The following is an 18,809-nucleotide window of genomic DNA, read 5'->3' on the forward strand; positions in this document are numbered from 1 at the left end:
CTACTGTATAACAAAGTGAATCACTTATATGTATACATATATACCTTATTTTTTGGATTTCCTTCCCATTTAGGTCACCACAGAATACTGAGCAAATTTCTCTGTGCTATATAGTAGGTTCTCATTAGTTATCTATTTTATACATAGTATCAGTAGAGTATATATGTCAATCTCAATCTCCCAATTCATCCCACCCACACCTGCCCCCCTTGGTATCCATACATTTGTTCTCTAAGGTTTTGTCTCTATTTCTGCTATGCAAATAAGTTTATCTATATCGTTTTTCTAGATTCCACATATATGCATTAATATACAATATATGTTTTTCTCTTTCTGACTTACTTCACTTTGTATGACAGTCTGTCAGCCCATCCACTCCTCCACAAATGACCCAGTTTTATTCCTTTTTATGGCTGGGTAATATCCCATTCTATATATGTACCACATCTTCTTTATCTATTCCTCTGTTGACGGACATTTATGTTTCTTCCATGTCCTGGCTATTGTAAATAGTGCTGCAATGAACATTGGGGTGCATGTGTCTTTTTGAATTATGGTTTTCTCTGTGTAAATATCCAGTAGTGGGATTGTTGGGTCATATGGTAGCACCTATGGTCGATTAATCTATGACAAAGGAGGTAAGATCATATAATGGAGAAAAGGCAGCCTCTTCAATAAGTGATGCTTGAAAAACTGGACAGCTGCATGTAAAAGAATGAAATTAGAACACTTCCTAGCACCATACACAAAAATAAACTCAAAATGGAATAAAGACCTAAATGTAAGACCAGACACTATAAAACTCTTAGAGGAAAACATAAGCAGAACACTTTTTGACATAAATCACAGCAAGAACTTTATGTGACCCACCTCCTGGAGTAAGAAAAATAAAAACAAAAATAAGCAAATGGGATCTAATTAAACTTAAAAGCTTTTGCACAGCAAAGGAAACCACAAATAAGATGAAAAGACAACCCTCAGAATGGGAGAAAATATTGCAAATGAAACAACTGACAAAGGATTAATCTCCAAAATATACAAACAGCTCATGCAACTCAACATCAAAAAAAGAAAAGAAAAGAAAAGAAAAACAACCATGGGGAGAGAGAGCTTCAAGATGGTGGAAGAGTAAGACATGGAGATAAACTTCCACTCCACAAATACTTCAGAAATACATCTACATGTGGAACAACTCCTACAGAACACCTACTGAATGCTGGCAGAAGACCTCAGACCTCCCAAAAGGCAAGAAACTCCCCACATACCTGAGTAGGGTAAAAGAAAAAAACAGAGAAAAAAGAATAGGGACGGGACCTGCATCAGAGGGAGGGAGCTGTGAAAGAGGCAAGGTTTCCACATGCTAGGAAGCCCCTTTGCAGGCGGAGACTGCAGGTGGATGAAGGGGGAAGCTTCGAAGCCACAGAGGAGAGCACAGCAACAGGGGTGCGGAGGGCAAAGCTGAGAGATTACCACACAGAGGATCGATGCTGACATGCACTCACCAGCCCGAAAAGCATGTCTGTTCACTCGCCAGGATGGGTGGGGGATGGGAGATGAGGCTCGGGCTTCAGTCAGGTCCCAGGGAGAGGACTGAGGTTGGCTGCGTGAACACAACTTGAAGGGGGCTAGTGTGCCACAGCTAGCAGGGAGGGAGTCTGGAAAAAAGTCTGGGGCTGCCAAAGAGGCAAGACTCTTTTTCTTGCCTCATTGTTTCTGGGTACACGAAGAGAGGGCATTAAGAGTGCCACTTAAAGGAGCTCCAGAGATGGGAGTGAGCTGCAGCTATCAGTGCAGACCACAGAGAGGGGCATGAGACACTAAGGCTGCTGCTGCAGCCAACAAGAAGCCTGTGTGGAAGCACAAGTCACTATCCACACCTCCCCTCCTGGGAGCCTGTGCAGCATGCCACAGCCAGCGTATGTGATCCACGGACAATTCCCCTGGAGAATGCACTGTGCGCCTCAGGCTGCTGCAACGTCATGCCAGCCTCTGATGCTGCAGGCTCACCCCACATCTGTACCCCTCCCTCCCCCAGGCCTGAGAGAGCCAGAGCCCCCGAGTCAGCTGCTTCTTTCACCCCATCCTGTCTGAGCAAAAATCAGACGTCCTCCGGTGACCAAAATGCAGAGGTCAGTCCAAATCCAAAGCTGAATCCCAAGAGCTGTACGAAAAAAGAAGAGAAAGGGAAATCTCTCCCAGCAGCCTAAGGAGCAGCAGATTAAAACTGCACAATCAACTTGATGTACCCTGCATCTGTGGAATACCTGAATAGACAATAAATCATCCCAAATTGAGGAGGTGGACATTGGGAGCAATGATATATATATATATATATATATATATATATATATATATATATATATATATATATATATATATGTATGTATGTATATATATATTTTTTTCCTTTCCCTTTCTCTATTTTTGAAAGTGTGTATGTGTATGCTTTTGTGTGTGATTCGGTCTGTATAGATTTGCTTTTACAATTTGTCCCAGAGTTCTGACTGTCCGTTATATTTTTTTATACTTAAAATTTTTTTTCTTAATAATTATTTTGTATTTTTTACTTTAATAACTTTATTTTATTTTATCTTCTTCTTTCTTTGTTTCTTTTTTTCCTCCCTTTTATTCTGAGCCTTGTGGAGCCAGGCTCTTGGTGCTCCAGGCAGGCATCAAGGCTGTGCCACTGAGGTGGGAGAGCCAAGTTCAGGACACTGGTCCACAAGAGACCTCTAGCTCCATGTAAAATCAAATGGTGAAAATCTCACAGAGATCTCCACCTCAATGCCAAGACCCAGCTCCACTGAACAACCAGCAAGCTACAGTGCTGGACACCCTATGCCAAACAACTAGCAAGACAGGAACACAAACCCATCCATTAGCACAGAGGAAGGCCTAGAATCATAATAAGGCCAGACAACCCAAAACATACCACCAGACGTGTACCTGCCCACCAGAAAGACAAGAGCCAGCCTTATCCACCAGAGCACAGGCACTAGTCCCCTCCACCAGGAAGTCTAAACAACCTACTGAAACAACCTTAGCCACTGTGGACGGACACCAAAATCAACGGGAACTACGAACCTGCAGTCTGTGAAAAGGAGACCCCAAACACAGTGTTAAGCAAAAGGAGAAGACAGAGGAACACACAGATGAAGGAGCAAGGCAAAAACCACCAGACCTAAAAATTGAAGAGGAAATAGATAGTCTACATAAAAAAGAATTCAGAATAATGATAGTAAATATGATCCAAAATCTTAGAAATAGAATGGAGGAAATACAAGAAATATTTAACAAGGAACTAGAAGAATTAAAGGGCAAACAAACAGTGATAAACAACAAAATAAATGAAATTAAATATTCTCTAGAAGGGATCAATAACAGAATAACTGAGGAAGAGGAACACAAAAGTGACCTGGAAGATAAAATAGTGGAAATAACTCCTGCAGAGCAGAATAAAAAAAAAGAATGAAAAATTGAGGACAGTCTCAGAGACCTCTGAGACAACATTAAGCACACCAACATTCGAATTATAGGGGTCTCAGAAAAAGAAGAGGAAAAGAAAGGGACTGAGAAAATATTTGAAGAAATTATAGTCAAAAACTTCCTTAATATGGGAAAGCAAATATTTAATAAAGTCCAGGAAGCACAGAGAGTCCCATACAGCATCAATACAAGGAGAAACACGCCAAAACACATATTAATCAAACTATCAAAAATTAAATACAAAGAACAAATATTAAAAGCAGCAAGGGAAAAACAACAAATAACACATAAAGGAATCCCTATAAAGTTAACAGCTGATCTTTCAGCAGAAACACTGCAAGCCAGAAGGGAGTGGCAGTACATATTTAAAGTGATGAAGGAGACAAACCTACAACCAAGATTACTCTAACCACAAAGGGTCTCTTTCAGATTTGACAGAGAAATTTAAAAGTTCACAAACAAGCAAAAGCTAAGAGAATTCAGCACCACCAAACCAGCTTTACAACAAATGCTAAAGGAACTTCTCTAGGCAAGAAACACAAGAGAAGGAAAAGACCTACAATAATAAACCAAAAACAATTAATAAAATGGTAATAGGAACATACATAACAATAATTACTTTAAATGTAAATGGATTAAATGCTACAACCAAAAGACATAGATTGGCTGAATGGATACAAAAACAAGACCCATATATATGCTGTCTACAAGAGACCCACTTCAGACTTAGGGACACATGCAGACTGAAAGTGAGGAGATGGAAAAAGATATTCCATGCAAATGGAAATCAAAAGAAACCTGGAGTAGCAATTCTCATACCAGACAAAGTAGACTTTAAAACAAAGGCTATTACAACAGAAAAAGAAGGACACTGCGTAAAGATCAAGGGATCAATCCAAGAAGAAGATATAACAATTGTAAATATTTATGCACACAAAAAAGGAGCACGTCAATACATAAGGCAATACTAATATCATAAAAAGGGAAATCAACAGTAACACAATCATAGTAGGGATACTTTAACACCCCACTTTCACCAATAGACTGATTATCCAAAATGAAAACAAAAAAGGAAACAGAAGCTTTAAATGATACATTATAAAAGATGGACTTAACTGATATTTATAGGACATTCCATCCAAAAACAATAGAATACACATTCTTCTCAAGCGCTCATGGAACATTCTCCAGGATAGATCATATCTTGGGTCACAAATAAAGCCTTGGTAAATTTAAGAAAACTGAGATTGTATCAAGTATGTTTTCTGACCACAATGCTATGAGACTAGATATCAATTACAGGGAAAAATCTATAAGAAATACAAACAAATGGAGGCTAAACAACACACTACTTAATAACAAAGAGATCACTGAAGAAATCAAAGAGGAAGTCAAAAAATTCCTAGAAACAAATGACAATGAAAGCATGACAACCCAAAACCTACGGGATGCAGTAAAAGCATTTCTAAGAGGGCAGTTTTTATCAATATAATCCTACGTTAAGAAACAAGAAACATCTCAAATAAACAACTTAACATTACACCTAAAGCAATTAGAGAAAGAAGAACAAAAAAACCCAAAATTTAGCAGGAGGAAAGAAATCATAAAGATCAGATAAGAACTAAATGAAAAAACAATGAAGGAAACGATAGCAAAGAACAATAAAATTAAAAGCTGGTTCTTTGAGAAGATAAACAAAATTGATAAACCATTAGCCAGATTCATCAAGAAAGGAATGCAGAAGACTCAAATCAATAGAATTAGAAATGAAGAAAGAGAAGTAACAACTGACACTGCAGAAATGCAAAGGATCATGAGAGATTATTACAAGCAACTATATGCCAATAAAATAGACAACCTGGAAGAAATGGACAAATTCTTAGAAATGCACAACCTTCTGATACTGAACCAGCAAGAAATATAAAATATAAACAGACCAATCACAAGTGCTAAAGTTGAGACTGTGATTAAAAATCTCCCAACAAATAAAAGCCCAGGACCAGAAGGCTTCACAAGAGAATTCTATCAAACATTTAGAGAAGAGCTAACACTTATCCTTCCCAAGCTCCTCCAAAGTATAACAGAGGGAAGAACACTCCCAAACTCATTCGCTGAGGCCACCATCACTCTGATAACAAAACCAGACAAAGATTTCACAAGGAAAGAAAAATAGAGGCCAATACCACTGATGAACAGAGATGCAAAGATCCTCAGCAAAATACTAGCAAACAGAATCCAACAGCACATTAAAAGGCTCATACATTATGATCAAGTGGGTTTTAACACAGGAATGCAAGGATTCTTCAATAAATGCAAATAAATCAATGTGATACAGCATATTAACAAATTGAAGTAGAAAAAAGATATGATCATCTCAATAGATGCAGAGAAAGCTTTTGACAAAATTCAACACCCATTTATGATAAAATCGCTCCAGAAAGTAGGCATAGAGGGAAATTTCCTCAACATAATAAAGGCCATATATGACAAACCCATAGCCAACATTGTTCTCAATGGTGAAAAATTGAAACCATTTTCACTAAGATCTGGAACAAGACAAGGTTGCCCAGTCTCACCACTGTTATTCACCATAGTTTTGGAAGTTTTAGCCACCACAATAAGAAAAATAAGAAATAAAAGGAATCCAAATCGGAAAAGAAGAAGTAAAGCTGTCACTTTGCAGATCATATGATACTATACATAGAGAATCCTAAAGATGTTACGAGAAATCTACTAGAGCTAATTGATTAATTTGTTAAAGTAGCAGGATACAAAATTAATACACAGAAATCTCTTGCATTCCTATACACTAATGATGAAAAATCTGAAAATGAAATTAAGAAAACACTCCCATTTACCATTGCAGCAAAAAGAATAAAATATCTAGGAATAAACCTACCTAACGAGACAAAGGACCTGTATGCAGAAAATTATGACACTGAGGAAAGAAATGAAAGATGTTACAAATGGATGGAGAGATATACCATGTTCTTGGATTGGAAGAATCAACATTATGAAAATGACTCTACTACCCAAAGAAATCTACAGATTCAATGCAATCCTTATCAAACTACCACTGGCATTTTTCACAGAACTAGAGCAAAAAAATTCACAATTTGCTGGAAACAGAAAAGACCCCGAATAGCCAAAGCAATCTTGAGAAAGCAAAACGGAGCTGGAGGAATCAGGCTCTGTGACTTCAGACTATACTACAAAGCTACAGTAAAGAAGAAAGTATGGTACTGGCACAGAAACAGAAATATAGATCAATGGAACAGCATAGAAAGCTCAGAGATAAACCCATGCACATATGGTCACCTTATCTTTGATAAAGGAGGCAAGAATATACAGTGGAGAAAAGACAGCCTCTTAAATAATGGTGCTGGTAAACTGGACAGCTACAAGTAAAAGAATGAAATTAGAACATTCCTCAACACCTTACCCAAAAATAAACTCAAAATGGATTAAAGACCTAAATGTAAAGCCAGACACCATCAAACTCTTAGAGGAAAACATAGGCGGAACCCTCTATGACATAAATCACAGCAAGATTCTTTTTGACCCACCTCCTAGAGAAATAGAAATAAAAATAAAAATAAACAAATGGGACTTAAAGAAACTTAAAAGCTTTTGCACAGCAGAGGAGACCATAAACAAGATGAAAAGACAACCCTCAGAATGGGAGAAAATATTTGCAAATGAAGCAACTGACAAAGGATTAGTCTCCAAAATTTACAAGCAGCTCATGCAGCTCAACATTAAAATAACAAATAACCCATTCTAAAAATGGGCAGGGGTTTCCCTGGTGGCACAGTGGTTGAGAGTCCGCCTGCCGATGCAGGGGACATGGGTTTGTGCCCCGGTCCGGGAAGATCCCACATGCCGTGGAGCGGCTGGGCCCATGAGCCATGGCCGCTGAGCCTGCGCATCCGGAGCCTGTGCTCCACAACGGGAGAGGCCACAACAGTGAGAGGCCCGCGTACTGCAAAATAAATAAATAAATAAATAAATAAATAAATGGGCAGAAGACGTAAATAGACATTTCTCCAAAGAAGATATACAGATTGCCAACAGACACATGAAAGAATGCTCAACATCATTAATCATTAGAGAAATGCAAACCAAAACTACAATGAGATATCATCTCACACCAGTCAGAATGGCCATCATCAAAGAATCAACAAGCAATAAATGCTGGAGAGGGTTTGGAGGAAAGGGAGCCCTATTGCATTGTTGGTGGGAATTTAAATTGATACAGCCATAGAGGAGAACAGTATAGAGATTATTTAAAAAAACTAAAAATAGAACTACCATACGACTCAGCAATACCACTACTGGCATATACCTTGATAAAACCATAATTCCAGAAGAATCATGTACCAAAATATTCATTACCCCTCTATTTACAATAGCCAGGACATGGAAGTAATCGAAGTGACCATCAACAGATGAATGGATAAAGAAGATGTGGCACATATATACAGTGGAATATTACTTAGCCATAAAAAAGAATGAAATTGAGTTATTTGTACTGAGGTGGATGGACTTAGAGACTGTCATACAGAGTGAAGTAAGTTAGAAAGAGGAAAGCAAATACCATATGCTAACACATATATATGGAATCTAAAAAAAGGGAAAATGGTCAGAAAAACCTAGGGTCAAGACGGGAATAAAGATGCAGACCTATTAGAGAATGGACTTGAGGATATGGGGAGGGGGAAGGTTAAGCTGGGACAAAGTGAGAGAGTGACATGGATATATATACACTACCAAACCTAAAATAGGTAGCTAGTGGGAAGCGGCCACATAGCACAGGGAGATCAGCTTGTTGCTTTGTGACCACCTAGAGGTGTAGGATAGGGAGCGTGGGAGGGAGGGAGATGCAAGAGGGAAGATATATGGGGACAAATGTATATGTATAACTGATTCACTTTGTTATAAAGCAGAAACTAACACACCATTGTAAAGCAATTTTACTCCAATAAAGATGTTTAAAAAATCAAAAAATGTGTGGCAAACCTACATAGCCATTCCTCCAAAGAAGCCATAGAGAGGGACAACAAACACTTGAAAAGATGTTCAACATCACTAATTATTAGAGAAATGCAAATCAATACTACAATGAATTATAACCTCACAGCAGTCAGAATGGACATCATGAAAAAATCTACAAACCATAAATGCTGGAGAAGATGTGGAGAAAAGAGAAACGTCTTGCACTGTGGGTGGCAATGTGAATTGATACAGCCACTATGAAGAACAGTATGGAGATTCCTTAAAAAAACTAAAAGTACAATTTGCTTAAAAATTAACTGTAACACATTTGTAAGGAACTATATTCTCCAGAGGCAAAGAAAATGTACGTAGTTTGGTACGATGGGAAGGTGTAATAACCAGCATACCAAATAAATGCTTGATTTACAACACCAAAATGCCACCAGAAGGCTGAAAAAATCTACTGTAAGTTTCAGAACTGTGTAACTTACTTACAGGAATTCATTTCAAAATGACTTTATGTATTCCATGTCACTGGCATAGCCAAAAAAATTTTTTTTTTCAAGGACGAAAATGATATAATTTTAAAAGATATAGAATTTCATCTATATACACATTTATATTATAATAAAACAAAATATTAAATTTTGCTCAGCAATCTACTTTTAAGGAAAATGAGTCAAAATTTAATGAAAATTTCCATAATAACCATCATCAAAGCTTAGACTTTTAAAACTAGAGGAGACATAGTTTAGCCGGTTTGATTTTCCATTTTAAAGATGAAAAAAATTGAAAAATGCAGTGATGTGCAAAATTGATGTACTGAGATAACAGATAATAAGGACAGAACTAAAACCCAGAATGCTCACTCCTTTTTCTCTCTGCTAATGATCACAAGCAAAGAGGAAAGACAGTTCTTGAGATTTAGGAACAAAAGTCCTGTGTCCCTGAGTTCTTCAAATTATTATTCAATGAACTAAGCTATCTCTTCCATAAATGCACTGGCTCCTCCAACTTCCAGTACTGCAGTCTTCTTGTGGAATTCATTTGTTAAAAAATATAATGAATATTAAAAATTGACAGTTGCATACTTTGACTTATGTCTGAAACAAGGTATATTAGGAACAGTATAGTTCTATGAAGAATAGAAGGATAGAGGTAATTAAATCCCGGAGAATTTGTCTGCAGAGATTGAGATGCCCTCTGGCATTTGTTAACGTCAGGTAAAATCACTAATTGTAGCTATACTATTTTTTGCATGGAAGGGCTTAGGACTAGTCTGGTGTGCTTTTCTATTCCTGTAATTTTATCAGAATATGTGAAATCTTCAAAGAACTCTACAGGTATCATTTTACTTAAATGCAGTTACTTTCAACAAATCTAAAAAAGGAATGCATTTTCCCTATTAAATCAAATTAATCTCAGAGAGGGAGCAGTGAGAGGTGGCATGAAACAAGATCTTAATTCCCTGCCCAGGAATTGAACCTGGGTAGTGTGGAAGAAAACCAGGAATTCTAGCCACCAGACCAGCAAGGGCTAGAAGCTAGAAGCTATTTTTCCCTGGCTCTTGCTCCCAGTGAAAAATGCATTTCTCACAGAGACAAAACTGTAAAAACAGGTACAAAGTTTATTATTAGAGTCACAGGACAACAAGTGGGACAGCACACAGAGAAAACATTTGTTTAGTTAAGATAGAAGCAAGGCAGAGATGCACACCTGGAGAGAAAGGGTGTGGGTGTCCTTCCTAATGAGGAGGAGCACAGTAAAGAGGCAGTTAAGTTATTTATATAGGGCAGTTCTTTCAGGTCTTTGTCTTCCTTCTGGCCAATCATCTTGTTTTGTCTCCGTGGATAATTTATTTCAGTACCTGACCCCTAGGTGCACACACACGTCTTACCCAAGATGGATCTCAATGCAAAGGCATCTGGGAGAACCAAGTATCATTATGGCCTGGAATTGTCCCCTGATTTTTGACCTCCAAGGAGCTTTTCTGTGCATGCATAGTGTATCCCCTGCCTCAAGGAAGGAGGAGGGGGGTGAAGTGGTGTTCTCTTGATCTTTTACTCAAACAAGGTTTTGCTCCTCTTTGTTCTTGCTATGACTGCTGTCTTAAAGTGTCCACAAGAGACAAAGCTTGTCTATTTACCCTGTCTCTGTCATTGCTTCATTTCAGAGAGCAAACAGGAGGCTGATTTTAAATGGCTAACCTGAAGCCCACCTATCTTCTGTCTCAGGAAATGCAAACAGGAAGCTAGTTGTAAGTGTCTGACCTGAAGCCCACTTTTTCCTGACCCATGAAATATTAACAGAAGGCCAGTTGTAAATGTCCTACCTGGAGTCCATCTACCTCCTGCCTTAAAGTTGAATAATGAGTGTGTTTTTTCATTACCCTGCTTCATTTTTATTATTTTTCTTCATTTCTTTTAACACACATTTAAAAAACATAGAACAATAGGTGAATGTCTGAATTATTACATTCTGTAACAAATTGGTTTTATTCTTTAATTTGATTCAAAAATCTGAAAGTTAGATAACTGCATATGAACAGTAATCTATTTAATTTATATGTAACAAGTTTGGGAGAAATTCAGATAAGTTATGTTAAAATAAAAGATGAAGGCTTCCCTCATAGCATAGTGGTTAACAACCCACCTATCAATACAGAGGACATGGGTTCGAGCCCTGGTCTGGGAAGATCCCATATGCCATGGAGCAACTAAGACCAAGTGCTACAACTACTGAGCCTGCACTCTAGAGACCATGAGCCACAACTACTGAACCCACATGCCTAGAGCCCATGCTCCACAACAAGAGAAGCCACCACAATAAGAAGCCCCTGCTGCACAATGAAGAGTAACCCCCACTCGCTGCAACTAGAGAAAGACCATGCACAGCAACAGAAGACCCAACACAGCCAAAAATAAAAATAAGATAAAATAAATAAAAATTTAAAAATAAAAAAAAAGATGAACTGAGATTCTGTATTTGAAACATTTGTCACATTAGCTGACACAGAGTGTATACTCCTTAAATATTAAAAAAACAAATAGAAAGCAAAAGCTTTATTTATATACATTGAGTAAGGCAGAGTCCTCAGATGCCAATCTTTGTGTAGAACTCAATTTTATCCTAAATAAAAATCAAATAAACTCTATAATGTAAGCAGTGCCATGGCAAACTCTTACCATCAATTTTATTGAATTGTATTGCCAAAATTGGGTTGAGACAATAGATCAATTTTTTTTTTTTTTTTTTTTTTTTTGCGGTATGCAGGCCTCTCACTGTTGTGGCCTCCCCCGTTGCGGAGCACAGGCTCCGGACGCGCAGGCTCAGCGGCCATGGCTCACGGGCCCAGCCGCTCCGTGGCATATGGGATCCTCCCAGACCGGGGCACGAACCCGTATCCCCTGCATCGGCAGGTGGACTCTCAACCACTTGCGCCACCAGGGAGGCCCTAGATAAATATTTTTTGATAGAAAATGTCACGGATTATAGACTGATGCTTACATCTTACAGAAGCTTAAATGCTTAAGGGAAAGCAAACAAAATAGTACATCACGATGGAAAACAGAAAATATTTGAAATAAGTATAATACAAATATAGCACATCAAAACTTGTAGAGTCTAAATAGCATCATTTAGAAATGTTTTACACTTACATTTATAAGGGAGCAAAATTTGATACCCAAAAGTGTATCCTTTTGGCATGAGGATTATTTTAGGCTGATTATTTTTAAGAAACAGGAGACCCAGGAAGTCTTTCTTTTTATCTCCTCCTTAACTACCTAAAATAATTTTGGTAAAGGGCTTGGTCCAGCAAGAGCACTACCACCACAGATATCTATAAAAAATATGGACTAGGTGTGGTAGGGTAATTCAGTGGGGTCTAGAGATCAGACTCTGCTGCTTTGTGTCTTATTGTCTTTGCCTGGCACAGCAAACAATTTGTTTACCAAACATTTATTTTTTCATCTCCATATGAATTGCCTTCCTCTTCTTTGAAGTCCCAAGCCCCTACCCCTTTCTCCTTCTCTCAGATAGTATATAAACTTCAATTGTCTAACTTGTTCTTAAGTCTCATTTTTCTAATGGTACCCCCATATGCATGTAACTAAATTTAATTTATTCCTGTTAATTTGTCTCTTGTTAATTTCATTCTTAGGCTAGCCATAATCTAGAAAGGGTAGAGGAAAATTTTTTCCTTCTCCAACATACTAAGTGGCTTATATTTGAAAAAAGGAAAACAACATTTAATAAGCTAAATAACCAATTTGAGATATTTAAAAGAACAACTGTAAATAAAAGGGATTAAAACAGAGAAAGTAATAAATAAACTGTTATTGAAATCAGAATGGAGAGTCAACAAAATCAAAAGCAAACTTTTTTTGAAAAATCTACTGAAATAGACATAATTGACCAACCAAATTTACCAAAAAATTTAGAAAGAATGATAATATGAAATAGTGAAACAGAGTTCTTTAAAAATATACAAAAATATTATAAATTTGAAAATGTAAATTAAGTAGAAAATTTCCTTTCAAATATAACCTATGAAATTTTGGAAAAGTAGAAGTGTAAAACACATGACAGTCTTATAACCATTAAAGATTTGAAACACTTGTGAAAAATTAATTTATCAGCATCAACATATAAAAGACTCAAAGTAATTTTCAGATGGTTCTACCTCATAATTATGAAGTAATCCCAATATTATATAAACTCTTCCAGAAAATACAGAGACTGTCTTGTATCTCATGTTCTCAAGAATTAGATGCTTGACTAAATAAATCAGCAGAACAAACTGTGTAACTCAATTTGTAATATTTTTATCCTCCCAGGTAGTCTGCAGTGAGAGAATTCCAGGCTGGAACAGGCATCTCATAAAAGAAGGTTGTGCTTCCATGTGCTCCTCAGATTATAACCTGGGCACTAAATCGTCCACCTCTGACTAATACAATCTGGTGTCATTGTCATCCTAAAAACATTTCAGAAATTGGTTAGCTTTTGCTAACAGAAAAGATGCCAATAAGTAGTGGCTAAAAACAAGTAAAATGTACATCTAAAGGAACTAGAAAAAGAGGAACAAGTAAGCCCAAATGTAGAAGAAGAAAGGAAATAATAAAGATCAGAGCAGAAATAAATGAGACTAAAAAACAATAGAAAATATTAATAAAACTTAAATAATTTATTTAGAAATATAAACAAAATCAACAAAGCTTTAACCAGATTCATCAAGAAAAAAAGAGAGAGGACCAAATAATTACAATCAAAAATGAAAAAGAAGTTACAGCTGATACCAAAAAGGATCATAAGAGACTACTACAAACAATTATGCAAGACACTGGACAACCTAGAAGAAATAGGTAAAGTCTTAGAAACATACAATTTTCAAAGACTGAATCATGAAGAAATAGAAAATCTGATTGACCAATTACTAGTAAGACAATTAAAACGGTAATAAAAACTCTCCCAACAAACAAAAGCTTAGGACCATACAGCTTCACTGGAAAATTCAAAAAAAAAAAAGAATCTAAAAATGACGTAATACCTATCCTTCTCAAACTCTTTTAAAAAATTGAAGAGGAGGGAAACCTAAACATATTTTATGAAGTCAACATTACTCTGATACCAAACCAGACAAGAATATTACTAAAAAAGAAAATTACAGGACAATATCACTGATGAACATAGATGCAAAAACCCTCAACAAAATATTAGGAAACAAAATCCAAAAACAAATTAAAATAAGCATATAACACAATCAAGTCAGATTTATTCCTGGGATGTAAGGATGATTCAACAATATCAAATCAATCAATGTTATACACTATACTAATAAAAATAAAGGATAAAATTTATATAATCATCTCAATAGATGCAGGAGAAGCACTTGACAAAATTCAACATTCATTTATGATAAAAACTCTCAACAAAGTGTAGAGTAAATATACATCAACATAATAAAGGCCATATGTAAGAAACCCACAGTTAACATCATGCTTAATGGTATAAAGCTGAAAGCTTTTCCTCCAAGATAAGGAACAAGACAAAGATGCCTATTCTTGCCACTTTTTTCAACATACTGTTGGAAGTTTTCATCACAGCAAATAGACAAGAAGAAGAAGTAAAATGCATCCAAATCAAAAACGAAGAAGCAAAACTGTCACTATCTGCAGATGGCATGATACTATATACAGAAAACACTAAAGACTCTACCAACAAACTGTTAGGACTAATAAATGAACTCAATAAAGTCACAGGATACAAAATCAACATACAGAAATCTGTGGTATTTCTATACACTAATAAGAAACTATCAGACAGAAGAATAAGCCAAGTGTCCATTGGTGGATGAATTGGTAAAGAAGAGGTAGTATACCCACACAAAGGAATATTACTCAGCTATAAAAAAGAATGAAATTCTGCCATCTGTCACAAGATGAATGGACATTGAAGGTTTTATTCTAAGTGAAATAAGTCAGACAGAGAAAGAAAAATACTATATAATATCTGTAATATGTGGAATCTAAAAAAAAAACAAAAACAAAACCACAAAAACTAACAAACTAAATAAAACAAAAACACACTCATAGATACAGATAGAAGATTAGTGTTTACCAGAGGGAAAGGGAGTTGGGGGTTGAGCAAGATGGGTAAAGTTGGTCAACTAGGTGATGGTGATGGATGGTAACTAGGCTTGTGGTTGTGATCAACTTGTACAATATACAAATGTCACATTATAATGATGTACACCTGAAACTAATATAATTTTTAAAATGCTTATTACAGGATTCTTGCCTTTGATAATTTTACAATATAATGGGAAATCAAGCTTAACAAACTTGAAATATTAAACTCTCATATGTTTGACATATAACTCAGACCCGATGTATTACTGATTTCTGTTTTCTTAAAAACATGTCATGAAAAAATTTTAAGTTGCTTGTATAGGCCCATTTGTCATGTTAATTTCTAGAAACAAAGAAATTTTTAATATAGTTTATTTCTCATTAAAGAAGAAATATTTAAAATCTTATTTTTTCATTGATAATAAAGGCTAAAATTTAAAAATGGTTAGGCTTGCTGTTTGGCTTATAAAGTTATAAAGCATTTATGAGTCAGCTCATCTAAAGGGAATGGTCCAGATAGCCTCCCTCTCATGTCAGCTGGCAGGCTGGTTGAGCTGCAGAACCTCAGCTGGGTTTTCGTATCTCTGCTCTACATAATCTCTTCTCTTGCAGGAAGCTTGCTCTGCTTTTACACATGGTAGTCTTTTGGTTCCAAAAAACAGAAAAAGACTGATAAAGACCTCTTGTGCAAAATTTTCAACTCTTATTGGCCAAAACAACTTGCAAAGCCACTCCAGATTCAGTGTGGGAGGGCATTACCAAAGGGCACCGGTAGGGGGAGAATAATTCATGTAAAATATATATACCAGTAGCAAAATAGATAATATTATTGATTTAAGATTTTTAGTAGGGCTGGTGTACTGAAGAAAAATCCAGTCTCCAGCCAAGAGTGTTCTGCACATAGTCAATGTTGGGCATGTTGATCTTATACCATCAATTTCAATTTAATTCAATCAGTTCACTAATATTCTCTATGTGCTCTGATACATACAAGAAAAGGTTAAATATGTTTATGGTACTCACTGCATCTGAAATTCAGTTGGGAGAAGACACCACCATTTGAAAAATTAAAAAATCTCATAAGTCATTCATTGTGCACCCAGCTTAAAGGAAGAGACCACAGATTCAACAAAAACTCACAGGAAGAGAAGCAGTCTTAGGCAGTAAGGTGAAGGGACAGAAAATGCTTGGTGGCACTTGAGCCTGGAAGAATAAGAAGAATTTTTCTAGAGAAGTGAGAAATCAAAGGCTTGCCTGGTAAAAGGATCAAAAAAGTAAAAGTTGTGAAAGTGGGAATGATCTTGTCATGAGCTGGGGATTTTTAGTAAACTGCTCTGACATACAATGAAGAGGTGAGTGGGAGCACAACTGGTTTGTGTTGGGTTATAGAAGACCAGGCTCTCTAGTGTCTGGGAATATCAGCTACACTAGAATTGATGCTAAGGTCAGAACATAACCACTGCTCTTCTTCCTTAGATTTTTGTTTAACTATTTTAACCGAGGCATCAAGGAACTGAGAAGCTTGAAGATGTAGGTAATAACAGTTTTTTAAAAAAGAGTTTACTTCTAATTAGGTGATACTTAGCAGAATCTAAGCTACATAAATTCTTTGCCACATCTCACAGAGTGCTATATTGTGAGATGATGTATGCAAAACAGATGTTTTACACAAGTCATGTTTTATATTGCTATAAGACTTCTGCTCCCACATTCTGTGCAGGGATACCCCTCTGTGAAACTTCTCCTCCTGTTTATTGGCTGCGGTTTGGAGAGATGTCCATCTTAGGGCCAATGAAGTATAGCTGGAAGGTCATATCAAGGAGAAAAAACTGTGATGCTTACTCTGCAGGGTCCCTTAATTAAGACTATGGTTTGTGAAGTTGACACTTAAAATGGACTCAGGTGTGACAGCAGACAAAACCGTAGGACATGCTCACAACAAAAGTCATTATGGAAGATAATGTCAAAGTTGAGGAGATGATAACCACCTTAAAATTTAGTAAATAGTATAAAGAAGATGAGTAATGAAAATATGCCTTTAGACTTGATAATTAGGAAAGCAGCATGAATTTGTGATAACACAGCTTATGATAGTCATGGAGGATTGTATGTAATAGTGAGGATTTGAATGAAGTATATAAAGTGATTAGTGTTTCCTCAGAAAGATGTGAGAACATTTTTGATTGGGGAATAGTGTAAGCAAAAATCCTGAGAAAGGGATTAGAAAGACTGAAGAGATGGAGAAGATAAAAGAAGTGGTAGAGAAGTAAATAAATTCAAATGTTATAATCAAGTTAGTTAATATTAATAAGTCTTTGGTGAAGAACTAAAATATTTGAATATCAAGAAAGATCATAATTAAGAAAGCATGATTTTTTTTCTTAAAAATGTATGAAGTTAGTCAAAATGTCCAACTAAGCAGGATAAATATCTATAAAATGTTACTTTCTGTTATAGGCATTTTCTTTCACATCACTGCCCTCTTATGTTCTGATTTTAGTTGAATGAATATTTAGAGATAAATGTCATTTACAATTATTCTAGCCTGCTCTTTTGGCTGCGCTCAGAATCAGACTGCCACGATGGGCCGTGTGATCCTTGGACAGAGAAAGGGCGCCGGCTCCGTGTTCCACGTGCGTGTGAATCGCCAAAAGGGCGTCACGCGTCTGCACGCTGTGGACTTCGCCGAGCGACACGGCTACATCAAGGACATCATGAAGGACATCATCCATGACCCGGGCTGCTGCGTGCCCTTTGCCAACGTGGTCTTCCAGGATCCGTACTGTTCTAAGAAGCAGACAGAGCTGTTCATTGCTGCCGAGGGCATCCACACTGGCCAGTTCGTGTACTACAGCAAGAACGCCCAGTTCAACATCGGCAATATGCTGCTGGTGGGCACCATGCCCGATGGCACCATCATGTGTTGTCTGGAGGAGAAGGCTGGTGACTGGGGCATGCTGGCCAGAGCCTCTGGGAACTATGCGATTGTCATCTCCCACAACCCTGAGACAAAGAAGACCAGAGAAACTGCCCTTGGGCTCCAAGAAGGTCATCTCTTCCGTCAACAGAGCTGTTGTCAGTGTGGTGGCTGGAGGTGGCTGCATTGACAAGCCCATTCTGAAGGCTGGCTGTGCCTACCACAAGTCTAAGGCAAAGAGGAACTGTAGGCCACGCATATGGGGTGTGGCCATGAACCCTGTTGAGTCTCCCTTCAGAGGTGGCAACAACCAGCACATTGGCAAACCCTCTACCATCCACAGAGATACCCCTGCTGGCCGGAAAGTGGGTCTCATTGTTGCCTGCTGGAATGGGTGTCTCCAGGGAACCAAGACTGTGCAGGAGAAAGAGAATTAGGGCTGGGGTCTCAAAAAAGTTTGTCATTTTCACACACAAACACAAAAATTATTCTAGCCTGTTTTTACTTGTTCTTATGCAGCTTTGGTAAGGAACACCTTTATTCCTTTTGAAACTGTCAAACTTTCAGGCATGGAAGCAATTTGAAATCCTAGAATTTGATGATATCATCCCATCAATCCCTCTGTCTTCTCAGAAGAACACAATTTAACCTGCCCAGAGTAACAAAGCTCAAAACAGTATTCTGAGATATTCTTATTTCCCCATCTCTAAAGCTAACAAACAATACTTTATTGTTCACATAATCTGGAATTCCAGTTTTTTCTTGTTTTATTAAAGCCATTG

The 18,809-nt window shown here is 37.1% G+C and overlaps 1 pseudogene; it reads left to right on the plus strand.

Annotated features, from left to right (window-relative positions):
* The first annotated feature begins 17,692 nt into the window (after positions 1 to 17,692).
* Positions 17,693 to 18,464, plus strand: LOC132502942 (large ribosomal subunit protein uL2-like; annotated as a pseudogene).
* The last annotated feature ends 345 nt before the right edge of the window (positions 18,465 to 18,809 follow it).

Source organism: Mesoplodon densirostris, chromosome 15 (assembly GCF_025265405.1).
Source record: "Mesoplodon densirostris isolate mMesDen1 chromosome 15, mMesDen1 primary haplotype, whole genome shotgun sequence".
Taxonomy (NCBI): Eukaryota; Metazoa; Chordata; class Mammalia; order Artiodactyla; family Ziphiidae; genus Mesoplodon; species Mesoplodon densirostris.